We start from the raw sequence: 19,091 nt of genomic DNA, 5'->3' as shown, positions 1-19,091 counted from the left end.
CACAAAAACCAGGGGAAGTGGAATATTGGCCCCAATTTACAAAAGAAACTGGGGTTCAGAAACATTACTTGGACCAAGGTCACATATTTATTAAATAAAGGATCTAGAGCTTGAACTGAGTTCTTCTCAGTTGTCCATCTACAACCAAAGCTCCTTTCACTATATCAGTTATGAGAAAAGACAGAAAAGACTATGGGTTTATAAAATATACTGTATTTTATATATAATGTAATTATATTAAAATTTTAATTTGTTCTGCCATTTCCAGTATTTTAAAGGGTATTTTTAATATCATTGAAAATGCAGCTGTGTTCCCTTTTGCCTAGTATAAGTAATTCTATTTAGTAATCTTTTTTTTTTCCATTTAGTAATCTTGATGGTATCTTTGAGAATTATGGAAGTTCTTTATTATTTTACTTGCTTCCTCATGAGAGTCTGTCTTTCTGCCCAGTTGTATAGGCATGCTATGTGATACATCTGGCAGCACACCTTTCACAGCTTCCAGACTGCTAGGACCAAAGCCAGAGGTCCTTGAGTAAAATTTTGCATGTTCATACGAACATTAAAATAGCAGATGAGAGAAGCTTTGTAAAAACTATTTCTGAAATTAAATTAGCATGTAAACTATATTTTAGCATTCACCATTCGAGACACAGCAAAGATTAGCCCTTGAGTTGTTGGAATTTGAGAAGGTATGATAGAAAAAAAAAAAAACTTAAACAAAGGCCTATCAAATACTGTTATTATCTTAAGGGTTACATTAGATTTTCAGAATAGTTGAGAGACTTGACTACAGTCTGAGAAGCAACAGCATCTTTAGCTCCAGATTATGTCCAAGTTAACGTTACAAAAGCAAAATTGAGGACAGAAGTTTACATGAAATCTGACCAGACCATATCAGCCTTTTAAATAATAAATAGCAATACTTCCAACATATTTTGATGTCAGAAATAATTTTCATTGCAGAGTAGAAATTATAGTTTCAAATTTGATTATTTAGAACTCTTTGGGGGATCCTAGAGGAAGGGTAGGATATCTAAGAAGGCAGCCATTTCTTGGTAGACAATGTTAAGAAGATGACAAGGATATACTCACTCTTACTTCAATCTCATATTGTACTTTCTTACAAACGTGTTACTTAAAACATGTTACAAAAATTTAAAAAGAAAAAGTTTGAAACCACTCCAATAAGTGACCAAAAAAAGCTGTGTTTTCAAGGCTATGGTGCCTACCAGGTGCTGCGAGCAGGGCGATTCTTTCTAGGAGATATTGGAGTTAGGCTATGGAGCCTGGGTCCTGTCACTTTCCAATTCTGTGAGACACAAAGAAATTTATCAGAACTTTAGTTTTCCAACTTGTGACTAACTATATCATCTTCACAAGAGTACTATTATACATCAGCTATTATGAATTATGTGCTGTGTCCATCACAGCTTCCTCAGGTTTGAGGGCATCATTTGACTCCATAACCACTGGTGCCCCTGACACCACTCAGGAGCCAAGCACCTTCAGCAGCTTTATCTGCCGTCTTCAGTCTTCAGAGCTATCTGGTATACCAAGGACTTCCTTCTTAGATATGCATTCAACACTGACAAAGGCTTTAGCCATTTCTGCCACCACCATCATTGTTATTCTCTCACTATATTCTATTTTTTTGTACAATAATGTATGTAGTTAGTTGTCTTCTTGAAAAATGAAAAGTATGAAATCTTAGAGCTAACCCAGAGCATTTAATGTGTGAGCTCTGGAGTCAGAACACCTTATGTGAGTCTTAGACTCCACAACCTATTAGCTCTGTGATCATAGGCAAGATAATTAATATTTCTAGACTCATTTTTCATTTTTCTCATCTATAAAATGAGCACAATAATGGCACCCACTCCTAGGGTCATTCATTATGAGAAATAAATGAGATAATCTGTGTAAACTTCATGGAAAACATTAAGGATTCAACAAATTCTAGATATTATCATTGTAGTATCTCACTAGAGTAATTCTATTTTTAAATGGCATGTATCAGGCTATACAGCCTTAAGAATAAATAATAGTGAAAGGGAATATACGGGAAGGGAGAAGAAATGTGTGGGAAATAACAGAAAGGGAGACAGAACATAAAGACTCCTAACTCTGGGAAACAAACTAGGGGTGGTGAAATGGGAGGAGGGCGGGGGGTGGGGGTGAATGGGTGACGGGCACTGAGGGGGGCACTTGACAGGATGAGCACTGGGTGTTATTCTGTATGTTGGTAAATTGAATACCAATAAAAAATAAATTTATTTAAAAAAATAAAATAAAAATTACATTTCCTTTAAAAAAATAAATTTCTTAATCAAAAAAAAGAATAAATATAAAATGTGCAAGAAATATTAAGTGAAAATGAATAAATAGGCACAACTATAGATTTTTTGTGTTTTTAAAAACAGGGGGATATATCTAGATATCAGGGAGATCAGGGAGTCCTTCTGAGAAGGAGAAGCCGGGAACTAAAGAAAAGGAGTTCAAAAGAAACTTACTTTTTACTGTGGACAATTTTTTACTCTGTGAATTGCTTACTATGTGTAGGAATTACCTTGCCCAATAAAACATTAAAAATGAATACTTATTTTAGCCACAAATAATATTTGGAAAGTGTCATCCCGATACTGTTGCTTTTCAGGGGCATATTATAGTAATTGCAAAAGTACTGATTTAAAGAACTTTGACTGCAGTGATATCTCACAATACTGTTCCACTTTATATATTTTTGTTAATTATATCAATTACCTCTTGGGCAGTGAAGAATATGAATTTCAACTCAGGCTTCAGAAAGTTGATAAATAAAAATTATGCTATGCTTTATTTAAGAAACATTCACCAAAAATTTCTATGAATGAGAATATAATTCACCTGATATTTAGTAACACACCATATATTCCTCCCTACTCTGTATCAACCTATCCTATGTTATTTGCAAACTGATTCCAGAAAACTGAGGTAATGGGTAAGGAAGTCATTTTTAATCCTGTCCTTAATATGTTTTCTTTGTTCTCCTCCTATGAAATCTCCAACCCCCATAGATAACCTTCTCTTCTACAGGACTGTTAACAACAACTTGCTGATTGATTTCTAATATTTTTTAACACATTCTATGCATTTTTAAAAATATTTTATTTATTTATTTATTTATTTATTTATTTATTATTTGAGAGAGAGTGTGAGGGGAGAGACAGAAGGGAAGGAGAGGGAGAGAGAATCTCAAGGAGACTCAGCAATGAGTGGGTTGGCCCTGGCATAGGGTTCAATCTCACAACTCTGAGATCATGACCTGAGCCGAAACCAAGAATCAAGATGCTTAACTGACCGAGCCACTCAGACACCCCAACACATTCTGTGCACTTCCACTTTTGCAACTCCCAAGAAAAAAAAAAAGCCTGTTTTTAAAATTCAGTAACAAGGAATAAAAATTAAATAATTTTTTGAGGAGTACATAGGAAATAAATGGCTAAATGTAAAACAAGACTAGACAGTTGCAATTCCTGTGCTTTCATTCATAAATAAATACTACCCACAATTATAGCATGTACCTCTCATTGAACACTTAACATGTGCTACTTTGAATTATTTGTTTTATGTTATGTTTTTGTTTGGTTTCACCCATGATTTTAAGTCCTTCCAGGAAAGAACCTTATCTTTTGACCCTTTTGTATTCCCAGAGTTGGTACAGGTCTGAAAGAATAACATGGAAATAATGGGATTATGGCGATGATGGTGGTGATGGTGATGATGATGTAATGATAATGCCCATGGGGTTGGATTTCAGGCAGTCACTCTGTGCTGAAGTATATGTACTTACCATTCCACCCATATTGTCTCAATATTTACATTAGGCCAAGCTAGTTTAGTCTCTGGATTTACATAAAAATAACAAGGTACTGTAACTGCTATGATAAAACAAAACAAAACCAAAACAAAACTTTAGGGAGTGCACTTAAGGTTCGGAGAGTGACCATTATATCCAAAGAGGAGAAAGAGTCTTTATAAATCCAAGTATACATTCAATCTTCTAGGTTACAATGAGGGTTCAGTGTAAACTGGCCCAAGTTAAGGGCTTTGCATGCATTATTTCAATTAATCCTAACTACAACTTTGAGTTTGGTATTATCTCCTTCATGAAAATGAACAAAAGCAAAACTCACTTTTCCTAGGACTGCTTGGCTTGTAAGTGTTAAAGCTAGTATGTGAGTTTCTAGTTCCAGAAGAGAAACTTTTTTAAAGTTTTTATTAAATTCCAGTTAGTTAACATACAGTATAATATTAGTTTCAGGCATACAGTACAGTGATTCAACATTTCCATACAACACCTGGTGCTCATCAGAACAAGTGCATTCTGTAATTTCCATCACCCATTTAACCTATCTATACTCCACCTACAACCCTGATAATAACCCTCAGTTCACTGTCTATAGTTAAGAGTCTGTTTCTTGCTTTGCCTCTCCCTGCTTCTCTTTTTTCCTTTGCTCATTTGTTTTGTTTCTTAAATTCCACATACAAGTAAAATCATATGCTGTTTGTCTTTCACTGACTTACTTCGCTTAGCTTAATATTCTCTAGCTCCATCCACATCATTGCAGATAGGAAGATTTCATTCTTTTTTATGGCTGAATAATATTCCATTGTGATATATATATATATCACAATGGAATATTTTTTCTTGGAAATACATATATATATCACAATGGAATATCATATATATATATATATCCCACATCTTCTTTATCCATTCATCAATCAATGGACACTTGGGCTTTTTCCATAATTTGGTTATTGTCGATAATACTACTATAAACATCAGGATGCTGGTATCCCTTTGAATTAGTATTTTTGTATTCTCTGAGTAAATACCTAGAAGTGCATTTGGTGGATCATAGGGTAGTTCTACTTTTAACTTTTTGAGGAGTCTCTGTAAGGTTTCCCACAGTGACTGCACAAGTTTGCATTCCCACCAACAGTACAAGAGGGTTCCCCTTTTACCACAACCTCACCAACACCTATTGTTTCTTGTGTTCCTGATTTTAGCCATTCTGTTAGGTGTCAGGTGATATCTAACAGTAGTTCTGACTTGCATTTCCCTGATGATAAGTGATGCTGAGTGTCTGTTGTCTGTTTCAAGTGTCTGTTGGCAGGGATCCCCTGGGTGGCTCAGTGGTTTACCACCTGCCTTCGGCCCAGGGCGTGATCCTGGAGACCCGGGATCGAGTCCCACATCAGGCTCCCTGCATGGAGCCTGCTTCTCCCTCTGCCTGTGTCTCTGCTTCTCTCTCTCTCTCTCTCTTTCTCTCTCTCTCTGTATCTCTCATGAATAAATAATCTTTAAAAAAAAGAAATGAAACACAAAATTCGTGTATCGCTTAAAAAAAGTGTCTGTTGGCCATCTGGATGTCTTCTTTGGGAAAAAGTCTATTGTCTTTTTTTTTAATTGAATAAAGGGTTTGAGTTTTTTGGGGTGTTGAGTTTTATAAGTTCTTTATATACTTTAGAAACTAACCCTTTATCAAATATGTCATTTGCAAATATCTTTTCCCAACCTATAGGTTGCTTTTTAGTTTTGTTGATTGTTTCCTTTGCTGTGCAGAAGCTTTTTATTTTGATGTAGTCATAATAGTTTATTTTTGCTTTTCCCTTGCCTCAGGAGATATACCTAAAAAGAAGTTGCTTTGGCCTATGTCAAAGATGTTACTGCTTGTGATTCTCTTCTAGGATTTTTATGGTCTCAGGTCTCACATTTATATCTATAATCCATTTTGATTTTAGTTTTGTGTATAAGAAAATGGTCCAGTTTCACTCTTCTGCATGTTGCTGTCTAGTTTTCCCAACACCATTTGTTAAAGAAACAGTCTTTTTCCCATTGGATAGTCTTTCCTCCTTTGTCTAAGATTAACTGACCATACAGTTGTGACTTCATTTCTGGGTTTTCTATTCTGTTCCATTGACCTATGTGTATGTTTTTATGGCCAATACCATACTGTTTTGATGGCTAAAACATTATAATATAACTTGAAGTCTGGAATTGTGATGCCTCCAGTTTTACTTTTCTTTTGCAAAATTGTTTTGTCTATTTGGGATCTTTTGTGGTTCCATACACATTTTAGGATTGTTTGTTCTAGCTCTGTGAAAAATGCTGTTAGTATATTGATAGAGATTGAATAAAATGTGTAGATTGCTTTGGGCAGAATAGAAATTTTCACAATATTTGTTCTTCCAGTATGAATATGAAACATCTTTCCATTTCTCTGCATCTTCAATTTCTTTCATCGGTGTTTTACAGTTTTCAGAGTACAGGTCTTTCACCTCATTGGTTAGGGTTATTCCTAGGTATCTCTTTATTTTTGGTGCAAAGTAAATGTGACTTATTCCTTGATTTCTCTTTCTGCTGCTTCATTGTTGTTGTACAGAAATCTGTAGTACAAATACTACAGATTTCTGTACATTGATTTTGTGTCCTGTAACTATACTGATTTTTCTATCCATTCTAGCAGTTTTTGGATAGAGTCTTTTGGGTTTTCTATATATAGTATTAGGTCTTCTGCAAATAGTAAAAGTTTTATTCCTTGCTTGCTAATCTAGATGATTCATTTCTTTTGTTGTCTTACTGCTGTGGTTATGGCTTCCAGTACTATGCCAAATAAAAGTGGAGAGAGTGGACAGTCATGTCTTGTTCCCGACCATAGAGGAAAAGCTCTCAGTTTTTCCCCATTAAAGATGATATTAGTTATAGGCTTTTCATATATGCCCTTTATTATGTTGAGGTATGTTCCCTCTAAACCTACCTTGTTAAGGCTTTTTATCATGAATGTATGTTGTACCCTATCAAATGCTTTTCTGCATCTATTGAAGTGATCAGATGGTATTTATCCTTTCTCTTGTTGATGTATCACATTAAATCACCCTTGCATGCCAGGAGTAAATAAATTCCATTTGAGCATGATGACTGAGTTTTTTTAATGTATTGTTGAATTCAGCTTGCTAGTATCTTGTTGAGGATTTCTGCATCATTTATGTTCATCTGAGATAACAGTCTGAAGTTCTCTTTTTTTTGTGGTGTCTTTATCTGGTTTTGGTATCAGGATAGATAATGCTGGCCTCAGAATGAATGTGGAAGTTTTCCTTCCTTTTCTATTTCTTTTGGAATATTTTGAGAAGAATAGGTATTAACTCTTCTTTAAATGTTTGGCAGAATTTGCTCGTGAAGCCATCTGGTCTTGGACTTTTTGTTTATCAGGAGTTTGTTTATTACTGATTCAATGTCTTTACTGGTTATTATTCTGTTGAAATTTTTTTATTCCTTGTTTTGGTTTTGATAATTTATATATCTCTGGGAGTTTAATCATTTCTTCAGTGTTGTCCAATTTGTTGGCATATAGTTTGTCTCAAGGTCATGAGATCAAGCCACATTGGGCTCCACACTCAGCATGGAGTCTGCTATTCTTCCTCCTTCCTTCACCTCCCCCTCTGCACCTCCCCCTGTTCACTCTCACTCTTTCTCTCTCTCTCTCAAACACATAAATAAATAAAATCTTAACAATGAAAAACATTCCATTTGAAATCATCTGAAAAATTTCACAATTACAGAAAAGAAAATCTGTAAATTATGTTAAAACTGAGTAAAATCCACCCAGTCTGGCAGCAATAACTTTAGCAGAACAGAATTTTTGGGATCCTTGCAACTCTATTGTATACATGGCAACCTGTGCTATAGAATAGAAGAGGAATATTGTCTGAAACTATACTCTGATGAGCAGTGGGCTCATCCACTCCAGATCTACAATGTCAAAGAAGAAGGCCTAAGTAAATGATTTGAGTTTTCTTGAACAGCAAAAGACAATAATATTTTAAATAGCCAAATACTGTAACCTGGTAAAGAAGTTATGGACATATCAAAATGTATGGTTTCTAAGCTTCTAGGCAAACCAGAGTCCAGATGCCTAGGAGAGAAGCAAGTCAGATATTAGTAACTGAAATTATTCTAAATTCTTTTAATGCAAACAATTTGTCAAATAAAATGAAAACAGTCTGGATATGCATAGCTTCCAATCTCTTGAGGAAATCAGGCAGAAAAAGCCAAGAGGACTTTCCCAGAAATAAATCAAAGTTTTACCAATGACATTCACTACTGAAATAGGGGACAGAATATAAAGCCAAAGAACAGACAGAACTATAAAATTGTTTCTGTCATAAGCCAGAATTATTGTAAATAGATTTGACATTTGGAATTCAAAGACTATTACAGAAACATATGGCTTAAAATATCACATTCTATTCAAGGGTCCTAAAGTTTGGAATAAAGAAGTTAAATGCTCTGTGCAACAAAATACTTCTCTAGGTGGCCTAAAAGAATGAGGTTTGATCATATTACTAATTCCTTCCAGTTACACAAGCCAACACACCTCTTTGTATACCACTGGACAGAGGTTCCAGTAATTCCAAATGATTGTCAGTTAGCTATCTACCCCAAAAGTCACTGAAAGCCTAACATGATTATTAGAAATATACGACAGAAGAGAAAATGTTATAAATAAAAGACTAACCCAGATTTCAGAGCAGTGAAACTACTCTGTATGACACAATTATAGAGTATACATGTCATTACACATTTGTCAAAATGCAAAGAATGTACAACCAAATATGAACCCTTATGTAACTATAGACTTTGGGTGTTAATGTGTCAATATGAGTTCACTGATTGTAACAAATGGACCACACTGGTAGGGGATGTCCACAGTAGGCAAAGCTATGCATGTGGGGATAAGGGATATATGGGGACTGTCTGTACTCTCTGCTCAACTTTTTTGTTGTGAACTTAAACTGCTCTAAAACTTAGTCTTTTAAAAAAACAAAAATAAAAACAAAACCAGACCATGGGTGATTGATGAACCCATATACTCCAGAGACAATGTCTTAAAGAAACCAAATTCTGCAATTCCATTCAGTTACCTTCTGGATGTTTACTCCATTATGTCAAAATATTCACTGAATATTTCCACCTGCCTACTCATCCTACTCCATATGTTGTTTTCACTGAGTTGTCAACTTTTGAAAACATGTGTGTCCATTCCAAAAGGAAATACTCACTAAATAATTAGTAAAATCAATTATTAAAAATTTTAATTGCAAATTTAAAAGTGATTAGTGTTTACCCTACAAAAATTAGTTTATAATTAGTTCCCTTTTGTAATAGATTAAGGTAGCAAACAGTAAGTTAAGCATTTATAGAAGTTCAAATCTGCGTGATGGATACATACATGTAGGATTATTATATTATCTACTTTAGTATCTGTTTGACATTTTCCTTAATATAAAGTTTTTAAAGGATCAATTATAAAGCATATACCTGCTTAATGTACCAATAATTCTACAGAAGTTAACTAGCTTACTATGAGATTATGTTATTATAGTCATAGAAAAATATTTAATATGCTATATCACCATTATCTGAAAATATAGCATAGTATTTAAGAACATGAATTTGGAAATCAGATTGTCTCCACTCCTTCCTTAGCTGTTGTAGTATTAGGAAAATTATTTATTCTACTTAAGCTCCAATATCCCAACCAAGTAACGGGAGTAATCTACAACAAGGACATTGCAGAATTAAATGGCATAAAATGTGTAAAGTAGCATAGCATTGGTCTAAGAATAGGTGCTCAAAAAATATTAGCCATTATAATATTCTGAAGTTCTCTATTGATATTGCTCTAACTCTAAAATAAGCAGCAAAGGTAATTAAGAGTTTTACTCTGTAGGTGGGGAGAAAGATTTCAAATATTCACAATTCAGAGCTTAAAAAACTATTCCCATTCTTAGTATTTCCTAAGTCAAATATTTAGAAATTACAAAGAATTTACCAAAATAGAAGGAATTATATAATCCTATCATGGCCTTTTAAACCTAATTAAATAACCTAAAGAAAGTTTTATCATTGAATTAATCAGTTTTCAATAATGCTCTACATTTACTTCCCACCAGGCCTTCTGGCATCAGCTCTGTGTGGGCATACAGTCTCATGCTTAGTCAGTGATATGGGAATGTGGGGTCTTCTCCAGTCTCTCCTGAGTGGATATGTGGAAAGCTTAGTATAGCCCTAGTCTGCTAGTCCACTGTTGTAACCTCATGCTACCTTGACCATTGGTCTTGCTCCTTCATTTGTCACCAAAATCGGTACTTTTACTCACAACACTATTAAATAAGAAGTTTTTCCACACTCCGCTCCAAACCAGTGAGCCCCCTTTGGAGAAAGCTGCTGGCTTTCTTATTTTGCAGTGCCCTGTACATTTCTGCTCAGACCCAGCTTGGGTGTGGGTGTGGATGGGAGAAGCCTCAGGCAAAAATGCCAGACTCCTACTGTTCTTATTTGACATTCAGTATTTTTTTTTTGTAGTAATTGCTTCTCAACTTGTCGTATGCCTTTGATTGATTCAAAAGCCCTGAACTAGTTGTTTTCAACAATTTTGTCTAGTTTTATTGTTATATAATGCTTTAATCAGAAAACATGAACAGAATATATGATGTTTTATCATAGAAAGTTAATAGTGGGGCATATTCTAAATGTCTAACTGGAAGCCATGATTATTAGCATTTGTTTTGTGGATCACAACAAATATATACAAACTAAATGCTTAATCTCAATAAATACTGGCCTTTTTCTATATAATGTTTAAACGTTTCCTATCTAAAATCTAAATGAAGGTCCTTTCCTATATAACATTTCTATATCATGTTTATATGTTTATTCTATGGGTTTCTATATAATGTTTATGTGTTTCTATATAATATGTTACATGTTCATTTAATCTTAATAAAATATTGGTTCTTTTCTATATAGTGTTTATATTCCTTAATAGTTAAATTATTCAAGTACCTTAAGACACAAGGATCCTAAAAGCTGGTAATAAACAATAAATCATTATTCTGAAACTCTTTCATCTCAAAACAAGTCCTTTTTGAAGGATGATTAGAATCTTTTTTTCATAAAGCAAGATTCTAGAAATGTATCTTTTCCAATGGTTGGAAAAGATTAAAAAAAATCTCCATGTACATAATTATAAGAAACCAGGTTGAGACCTCAAAAATAAATATATTGACTACAGAACCCAGAGTTATCAAAACTATTTGTAGTCTGCTAGACAACAGTGTTAAAAAGGAATTCATTGGGATTAAGCACAAACCAGTGTCTATACATTCAAGTGCACTAACCTGCACCTCTGCCAATCCTTTTATTTTCTCTGCCATTATCTGTCCCGATCATAGTCAAATTAATCACAAGATGAGCCCACAGAATAAGGAAGGCAGTTTTATTTAATGGATCACACATACTCAACCTCACTCATTTTGAAAATCTGACATAGTTCTAACCTACAGCTTTTTTTTTTTAATTATAGGAAGTAACTTTGTTAGAACTTGAGCACAATTATCTGAAATGCATTTGGAAGATATAGTAAGTGTGATAATATATTATAAACTGCTGCCATGTAATTTTTCTAATCCTCTGAATAAAGTAACATAATTTACCTGAATGTGTTCTCATAATAATTTGCCAAAAAACTGGATGAGCTTAAGAAAGAAAGGAACAGTCTGCAAGGAAAAGTCAAGAGAGTATACAATTCCTTACTGTTGTGGAAAGAAGTGAAGGAAGATGTCAAAACTTCAACATTTTCAGAGAAACCGAGAGAAAAGATAATAGTTTTTAAAGTTTAAAATGAAACCTCCATTCTCAATATAGTAAAATTGGTATTTAAAAGATCTTTTTGGGACGTCTGGGTGGCTCAGTGGTTGAGTGTCTGCCATTGGCTCAGGGCGTGATCCCAGAATCCCGAGATCGAGTCCCATATCGGGCTCCCTGCAAGGAGCCTGCTTCTTCCTCTGCCTGTGTCTTTGCCTCTTTCTCTCTGTGTCCCTCAATAAATAAATAAATAAATAAATAAATAAATAAATAAATAAATAAATAAATAAATAAATAAATAAATAAATTTTTTTTTCAAATAAACAAGTTTCAAAATGAGAGAAGAGATGTTAAGCAATGGAAAGAAAATGTTCTTTCTTGAAAAAAAAAAAAAGAAAGAAAACCAGCACATTGCAATGAGGCCCTCTGCTGCCAGTTTTTTATACTACACCAAAGATCAACTTGCAGCAGTTTCTGTCTGCAGGCAAATACTTCAACAAAGCTTTAAGGAAAAAAATTACTTTAAATCCTTCAACAAAGCATAGTCATTTACAAGACTTTTTCAAATCAAAGTGATTGATTCTGCATAATATTCTGAACACAGTCTGAGCCACATAAACTTCAGTTAAATCTCTTAGTGACAGCATTATTCATTTAATAACAGATTTTCATTATTTTATGTTCTATATAAATATTTCCAAAAAGAGACTATATTCATACCAAATGGTTTCTACAATGACAATAGTTCATCCAATACTATGGAAAAAAATATTTTTAATTAGAAAGAAGCTTGTGTCTCAAAGGCAATTCCTAATAAATATCTCCATTTCCTGGGGAAAAAAAATAACAAGCAGTCCAGAAAATTAACTCAAAAACTCATCTGAAGGATGCCTAAGTGGCTCAGTGGTTGAGTGTCTGCCTTTGGCTCCAGGTGTGTTCCAGGGGTCCTGGGATTGAGTCCCATATTGGGCTCTCTGCAGGGGTCCTGCTTCTCCCTCTGCCTGTGTCTCCTCCTCTCTCTGTGTGTCTCTCACGAATAAATAAAATCTTTAAAAAACAAACAACTCATCTGAGACTAAAACCAATGCAATTTGACCATCATTTTTTAAAAAGATTTTATTTATTTATTCATGAGGGACACAGAGAGAGAGAGGGACACAGGCAGAGGGAGAAGCAGGCTCCATGCAGGGAGCTCGACGTGGGACTTGATCCCGAGACTCCAGGATCAGGCCCCTGGGCTGAAGGCGGCGCCAAGCTACCCAGGCTGCCCTTTGACCATCATTTTTAAATTGCCAGGACCAGAGGTAGATTTACTGTGAAGTGAATAAAACCTCACACGCATAGCCAGGAGCTGTGAAGTATTCCAGGTGAAAAGGAGAAGCCAAGTGTCAATAAGGAAGCTTTTCTAAGTGAGTGTTTCTGGTAAATTGCCTTAAGATAGCTTAGTGGAAAAAAAAGGATCTGAACCTCGAGTTCAAGTAAATTGTCATGATTTCTTTTTGTATGTTAAATATGTCATTAAAAAAATGTTTGTAGTTTTTTCTTCTTCTTTCTTAAAGAGGGCCAGAAAAAAAAATGTAAGCTCACAAGCCACAAAACTGGGGATGTGAATCTCCCTCTGGGTAGTATACTTTTACTCAAAACAGTCCGTACAGAAAATGTTATTTTACTTTTAATGGAAACATCTTACATTAATAGGGAAAAATGGTTTTAATGCCAATTTTGAAAACAAGACAAAATACGAACTTAAAAAGGCATTGGTAAAAATACTTTATAGAGTTTTTAAGGGAAAGAAAGAAGATTAATATCTGCCCAACAGTGAAGCTATCTAGCATTCAAGAATCTCTAGCTTTTGATATCTACGTAGTGGTTAAGATTACTGGCTCTGGAGTCAGACACCTTGATTTCAATCCTGAATTCATCACTTTATAGTTAAGTCACCTTTAGCAAGTTAATTGTGCGTTATAGATGTAGACATTTGATAACTATTTGCTGAATAAATAGATGCATGCATCAACTCCACATGAAAACTTCAATTTAGCAAATATAGTAGTTCAATTTACTTCTACGTAAAAAAAAAAAAATGTATTTGTTACACAGATCAGTTATGGGAAAGGTATTGGGCAAGGGGGGAAGAAAGAATACCAGAGTTTAAGCAAAGCATTTTTTTATGATTTCTATTTGTATTTGATAAGATGGGAAAAGGCTTTCTAGAGCACAAATCATTTAAGGATGAAGCCTGAAAGACTGTTAGGATCAGACCTGGTTGACTGGGAAGGCAGAACAGGCTGGAAGTATTTTAGGCTGAGGGAACAATACACTAAGCCAAGACCCAGAGAAAAGAAAGTGGAGATATCTAAGTATTCTGGGAAGTTAGCAGCCCTGTTAGCTTCAGGTTTAGAGAATTCAGGGAGACTGGGTTGGAAACAAACAAGGGTCACATCACCACTTCAGTTAATAATGCTCCCTTTTCTGAAGATGCTCACAAAATTCCTTATCAGTGAAAGTCCACACAACCACCATTATAAATTACATTTGGCTTTCTTTCATAGACAATGTCTTTAACTGATACAAAGAAATACGGGATTTAGGATTTTTATTAAACTATAATTATTTCAATTCCAGATTTGAAAATGGATTTTATTTTTTAATTTATATTTTTGTTGAAAACTGGACCATCTGTAACTTTCAAATACCAAAATCTCTCACACAGAAATCATTTGAATTGCAAGATTTATGTTAAAGCCATTCTTTGGAAGATTGGGAGAAAAGGAAGGATAATGGACACTGGGTTAAGTACATATATTTTCTAGTAGGTCATTAGGAGGAAAACTGTTCCCAAGGCAAATGTCATCAACAAAGTAAATGGATAAATGAAAAAAACGCCGTTCTTGTTGGTATAATACATAAAGTAATGACCTTGGGTCAAACTTGACTTTCAAATTGGCCTCAATCACAGTCAGTACTGTGATCTTGGGCAATTCATCTAACTTCTCTATGCCTTAGTTTCCACTTCCATAAAATAAGAAGGACAATCACAATAATAAAATTTGACTGTGATATATTATGTTACTATCTGTCCATGGGAGGAGTATACATTTTCACACACACTGTCTTTGGACTTGAACATATGACATGTTTTGTCCAATATAATGTGATATTTGTCCCAACCTCTTGCTACTAAAATAACATGCCCATAAGGACACTGTCCTTTCAGCCTGGATTTTAGAATGAAGAGAACACAGAAATCAGAGATGTGCTGTTCTACATCCTCCATAAAATTTAATTGACAAACTTTATTGTTGTAAGCTACTGAAATTTAGGAGTTGTTACTGTTGCAAAGCCAACTGCACTACCCCCTTCACACATTTTTTATAAAAATTGAATAAACCAATATAATTTAAAACACTGTGTAACCTTCTATGCCTACCCATACCTTATACTAGCTCCTTCTCTTGCCTAGGTTGATGAGATTAGAAAATTTAGGAACATTAACTTGTGATGTGCTCAGCTCCTAACCCCCATCTCTTTATTATACCTCATAAAATGAAATAACCTTGGATTTTTCGTTATTTGCAATGTGAATTTCCATGAGAATATTGAAGGGAGGATATATCCTTAAAATGATACAGCTTTTTATGCTGGTGCTTATCCCAATTCTTCTGAGAAAGTGCTCAGAACCACTTATGTCTGGTTTCCCTCTGTATTTTCATTAAATCTTACTTAAATCTTTGTTTAGCCAGAGTTTTGCCAGAGCTTCTATGCGGAATCCTGTTTATACTTAAAAGATTCCACGGGAAAAGAAAAAAAAAAAAAAAACTTAAAAAAGGATAGCTTGAAAAAAAAAAGTTTTTCAGTTAAACTAACAGAAAAACAAAAACAAAAAATCTTGATAAAACTCAATAAAGAAACGACCACAGAGATGGCAGAGAAAAAGCCTATGAGATGGTACCACGATTCACAATAAACCATGTAGAGATAATGGCTAGGGAAGCAGGTGAGCCAACGATTGGGCCAGTAAACAAGAATATTTTTATTATTCAAATGCTTGGGCTTCCCATTTTTGCATGATGAAGTTGAAAGAATATGAGCTCCAGAGTTATATAAGGCTAGACAGCTTTGATCCCAGTATAGCCACAATTTCTACACAATCTTAGACCAGCTACATAATTTCAGACATACTTTCCCTATTCAGTAAAGGGGGAAAAAAACAGTTATTTTCCCTTACCCAGATAGGGGGAATAAACAGCTACCTCATAGGATTGTGATATTAAAGGGAATAAGGTGAGTGGAGCATCTAACGTAATACTTAAACAATAATACCTTTTCAAAAAAAATTCTCTCTTAGCTCTTTGTCTTTAACTCTTCTCTTTTCTATTCCCTCAACCAAATTTCGGTAACACATGTGCAAATGCTTTTGTTCCCAAGTTGGGAATCTCCTGTAGGGTAATAAAAAAAAAAAACATACTGAAATCTAACACACAAAGACATAATTTATGCTTTAAAGCTAAGAGATGTTTTAAAAATATGCACAGATTTATATGTAGTTTTAATATATTTACAGCTTTATATATTTACAGCTTTAATTGGTCATAAAATACACATACACACACATCTGAAATACGTAGAAATAAAATGATACCTTTTCCAAATAAAGTTGCATCATCAGTTCTGTATTTCTCTGCCTTCCAACTTTGAAACCCCTAGGAATTACAAAACAGAGAGTGAGACACTCACCCAACAAAAGGTCATATTGAGTGATTCCAAGGAACATTAGAAAACCTGTACTGAATTCAAGTTTTTAACTGCCAGATTTTTAACTCTTGGCTACAGTTCCCATGTATGATATAATTTAGAAATTTAGTTTCAGCACAGGAGAATCACCAGACTTAAAACACTGTGTACCTCAACATGCAAAATGTCAATGGAAAATCCAGATAAGTCACAAATTGTTATAAAGAAATTTAAAAACAAAAAGAAATTTGCAAAATGGCAGGGAGACCTTCATAAACTGAGCAAGGAAAAGAAGGAAGGATGGCTCTTTTATTAATGCATAATTGAATGGAACCTCCGAAGTTCTTCACACCTTCCCCTTCTTGGAGCATCATCTACACCAAGGATTCTGTAGGTCCATTATGAAACTTACTAGAAGAATATAGCAGACAAATACAGTGCTATTTTTCTAGTCAGAGATGAATCACAGAAGTTCAGAAACATACATTTTTCACCCCAATCTAGCAGTACCAGCATCACTGCCCACAACACATACATACAGATTTGTTTATATGCATCCTGATAAAAAAAAGTTCTGAAGCCTTCCCATTGCATTTCTTTGAATTCATTTGGTTTGAGATTTGACTAAAAATCCTAAATAAAAATAGTTTTTACCTATAAAATCTTTACCTCTAAAGTCCCATAATCAATCTGTTATCCATATTATAGAAAAAGAGGAGTAATACAACACAGGAAAAATTATCAAATCATACAGGGGCACCTGGGTGGCTCAGTGGTTGAGCAACTGCCTTTGGCTCAGGTCATGATCCTGGGGTTCTGGGATTGAGTCCCATATTGTGGCTCTCTGCAGGGGTCCTGCTTCTCCCTCTGCCTGTGTCTACCTCTTCCTCCTCTCTCTGTGTGTCTCTCACGAATAAATAAAATCTTTAAAAAACAAACAACTCATCTGAGACTAAAACCAATGCAATTTGACCATCATTTTTTAAAAAGATTTTATTTATTTATTCATGAGGGACACAGAGAGAGAGAGGGACACAGGCAGAGGAGAAGCAGGCTCCATGCAGGGAGCTCGACGTGGGACTTGATCCCGAGACTCCAGGATCAGGCCCCTGGGCTGAAGGCGGCGCCAAGCTACCCAGGCTGCCCTTTGACCATCAATTTTTAAATTGCCAGGACCAGAGTAGATTTACTGTGAAGTGAATAAAACCTCACACGCATAGCCAGGAGCTGTGAAGTATTCCAGGTGAAAAGGAGAAGCCAAGTGTCAATAAGGAAGTTTTCTAAGTGAGTGTTTCTGGTAAATTGCCTTAAGAAAAAGCTTAGTGGAAAAAAAAGGATCTGAACCTCGAGTTCAAGTAAATTGTCATGATTTCTTTTTGTATGTTAAATATGTCATTAAAAAAATGTTTGTAGTTTTTTCTTCTTCTTTCTTAAAGAGGGCCAGAAAAAAAAATGTAAGCTCACAAGCCACAAAACTGGGGATGTGAATCTCCCTCTGGGTAGTATACTTTTACTCAAAACAGTCCGTACAGAAAATGTTATTTTACTTTTAATGGAAACATCTTACATTAATAGGGAAAAATGGTTTTAATGCCAATTTTGAAAACAAGACAAAATACGAACTTAAAAAGGCATTGGTAAAAATACTTTATAGAGTTTTTAAGGGAAAGAAAGAAGATTAATATCTGCCCAACAGTGAAGCTATCTTAGCATTTCAAGAATCTCTAGCTTTTGATATCTACGTAGTGGTTAAGATTACTGGCTCTGGGTCAGACACCTTGATTTCAATCCTGAATTCATCACTTTATAGTTAAGTCACCTTTAGCAGTTAATTGTGCGTTATAGATGTAGACATTTGATAACTATTTGCTGAATAAATAGATGGCATGCATCAACTCCACATGAAAACTTCAATTTAGCAAATATAGTAGTTCAATTTACTTCTACGTAAAAAAAAAAAAAATGTATTTGTTACACAGATCAGTTATGGAAAGGTATTGGGCAAGGGGGGAAGAAAGAATACCAATTTAGCTAAGCATTTTTGTAAATATTTCTATTTGTATTTGATAAGATGGGAAAAGGCTTTCTAGAGCAAAATCATTTAAGGATGAAGCCTGAAAGACTGTTAGGATCAGACCTGGTTGACTGGGAAGGCAGAACAGGCTGGAAGTATTTTAGGCTGAGGGAACAATAACACTAAGCCAAGACCCAGAGAAAAGAAAGTGGAGATATCTAAGTATTCTGGGAAGTTAGCAGCCCTGTTAGCTTCAGGTTTAGAGAATTCAGGGAGACTGGGTTGGAAACAAACAAGGGTCACATCACCACTTCAGTTAATAATGCTCCTTTTCTGAAGATGCTCACAAAATTCCTTATCAGTGAAAGTCCACACAACCACCATTATAAATTACATTTGGCTTTCTTTCATAGACAATGTCTTTAAAAAAACCACTGATACAAAGAAATACGGGATTTAGGATTTTTATTAAACTATAATTATTCAATTCCAGATTTGAAAATGGATTTTATTTTTTAATTTATATTTTTGTTGAAAACTGGACCATCTGTAACTTTCAAATACCAAAATCTCTCACACAGAAATCATTTGAATTGCAAGATTTATGTTAAAGCCATTCTTTGGAAGATTGGGAGAAAAGGAAGGATA

The 19,091-nt window shown here is 34.6% G+C and overlaps 1 long non-coding RNA gene across 1 annotated transcript in view; it reads right to left on the bottom strand.

The window, feature by feature from the left end:
• LOC121497150 overlaps window positions 1–19,091 on the bottom strand; it is a 79,863-nt gene that overhangs the window by 1,139 nt on the left and 59,633 nt on the right. Inside the window, exon 3 of the long non-coding RNA XR_005989413.1 lies at window positions 1,233–1,312. This is a non-coding gene — a long non-coding RNA (uncharacterized LOC121497150). The remainder of the gene's footprint in view (window positions 1–1,232; window positions 1,313–19,091) is intronic.

Source organism: Vulpes lagopus, chromosome 8 (assembly GCF_018345385.1).
Source record: "Vulpes lagopus strain Blue_001 chromosome 8, ASM1834538v1, whole genome shotgun sequence".
Classification (NCBI taxonomy): Eukaryota; Metazoa; Chordata; class Mammalia; order Carnivora; family Canidae; genus Vulpes; species Vulpes lagopus.
Note: the sequence above shows the minus strand (reverse complement) of the source record. Positions and strands in the feature narration are given on the sequence as shown.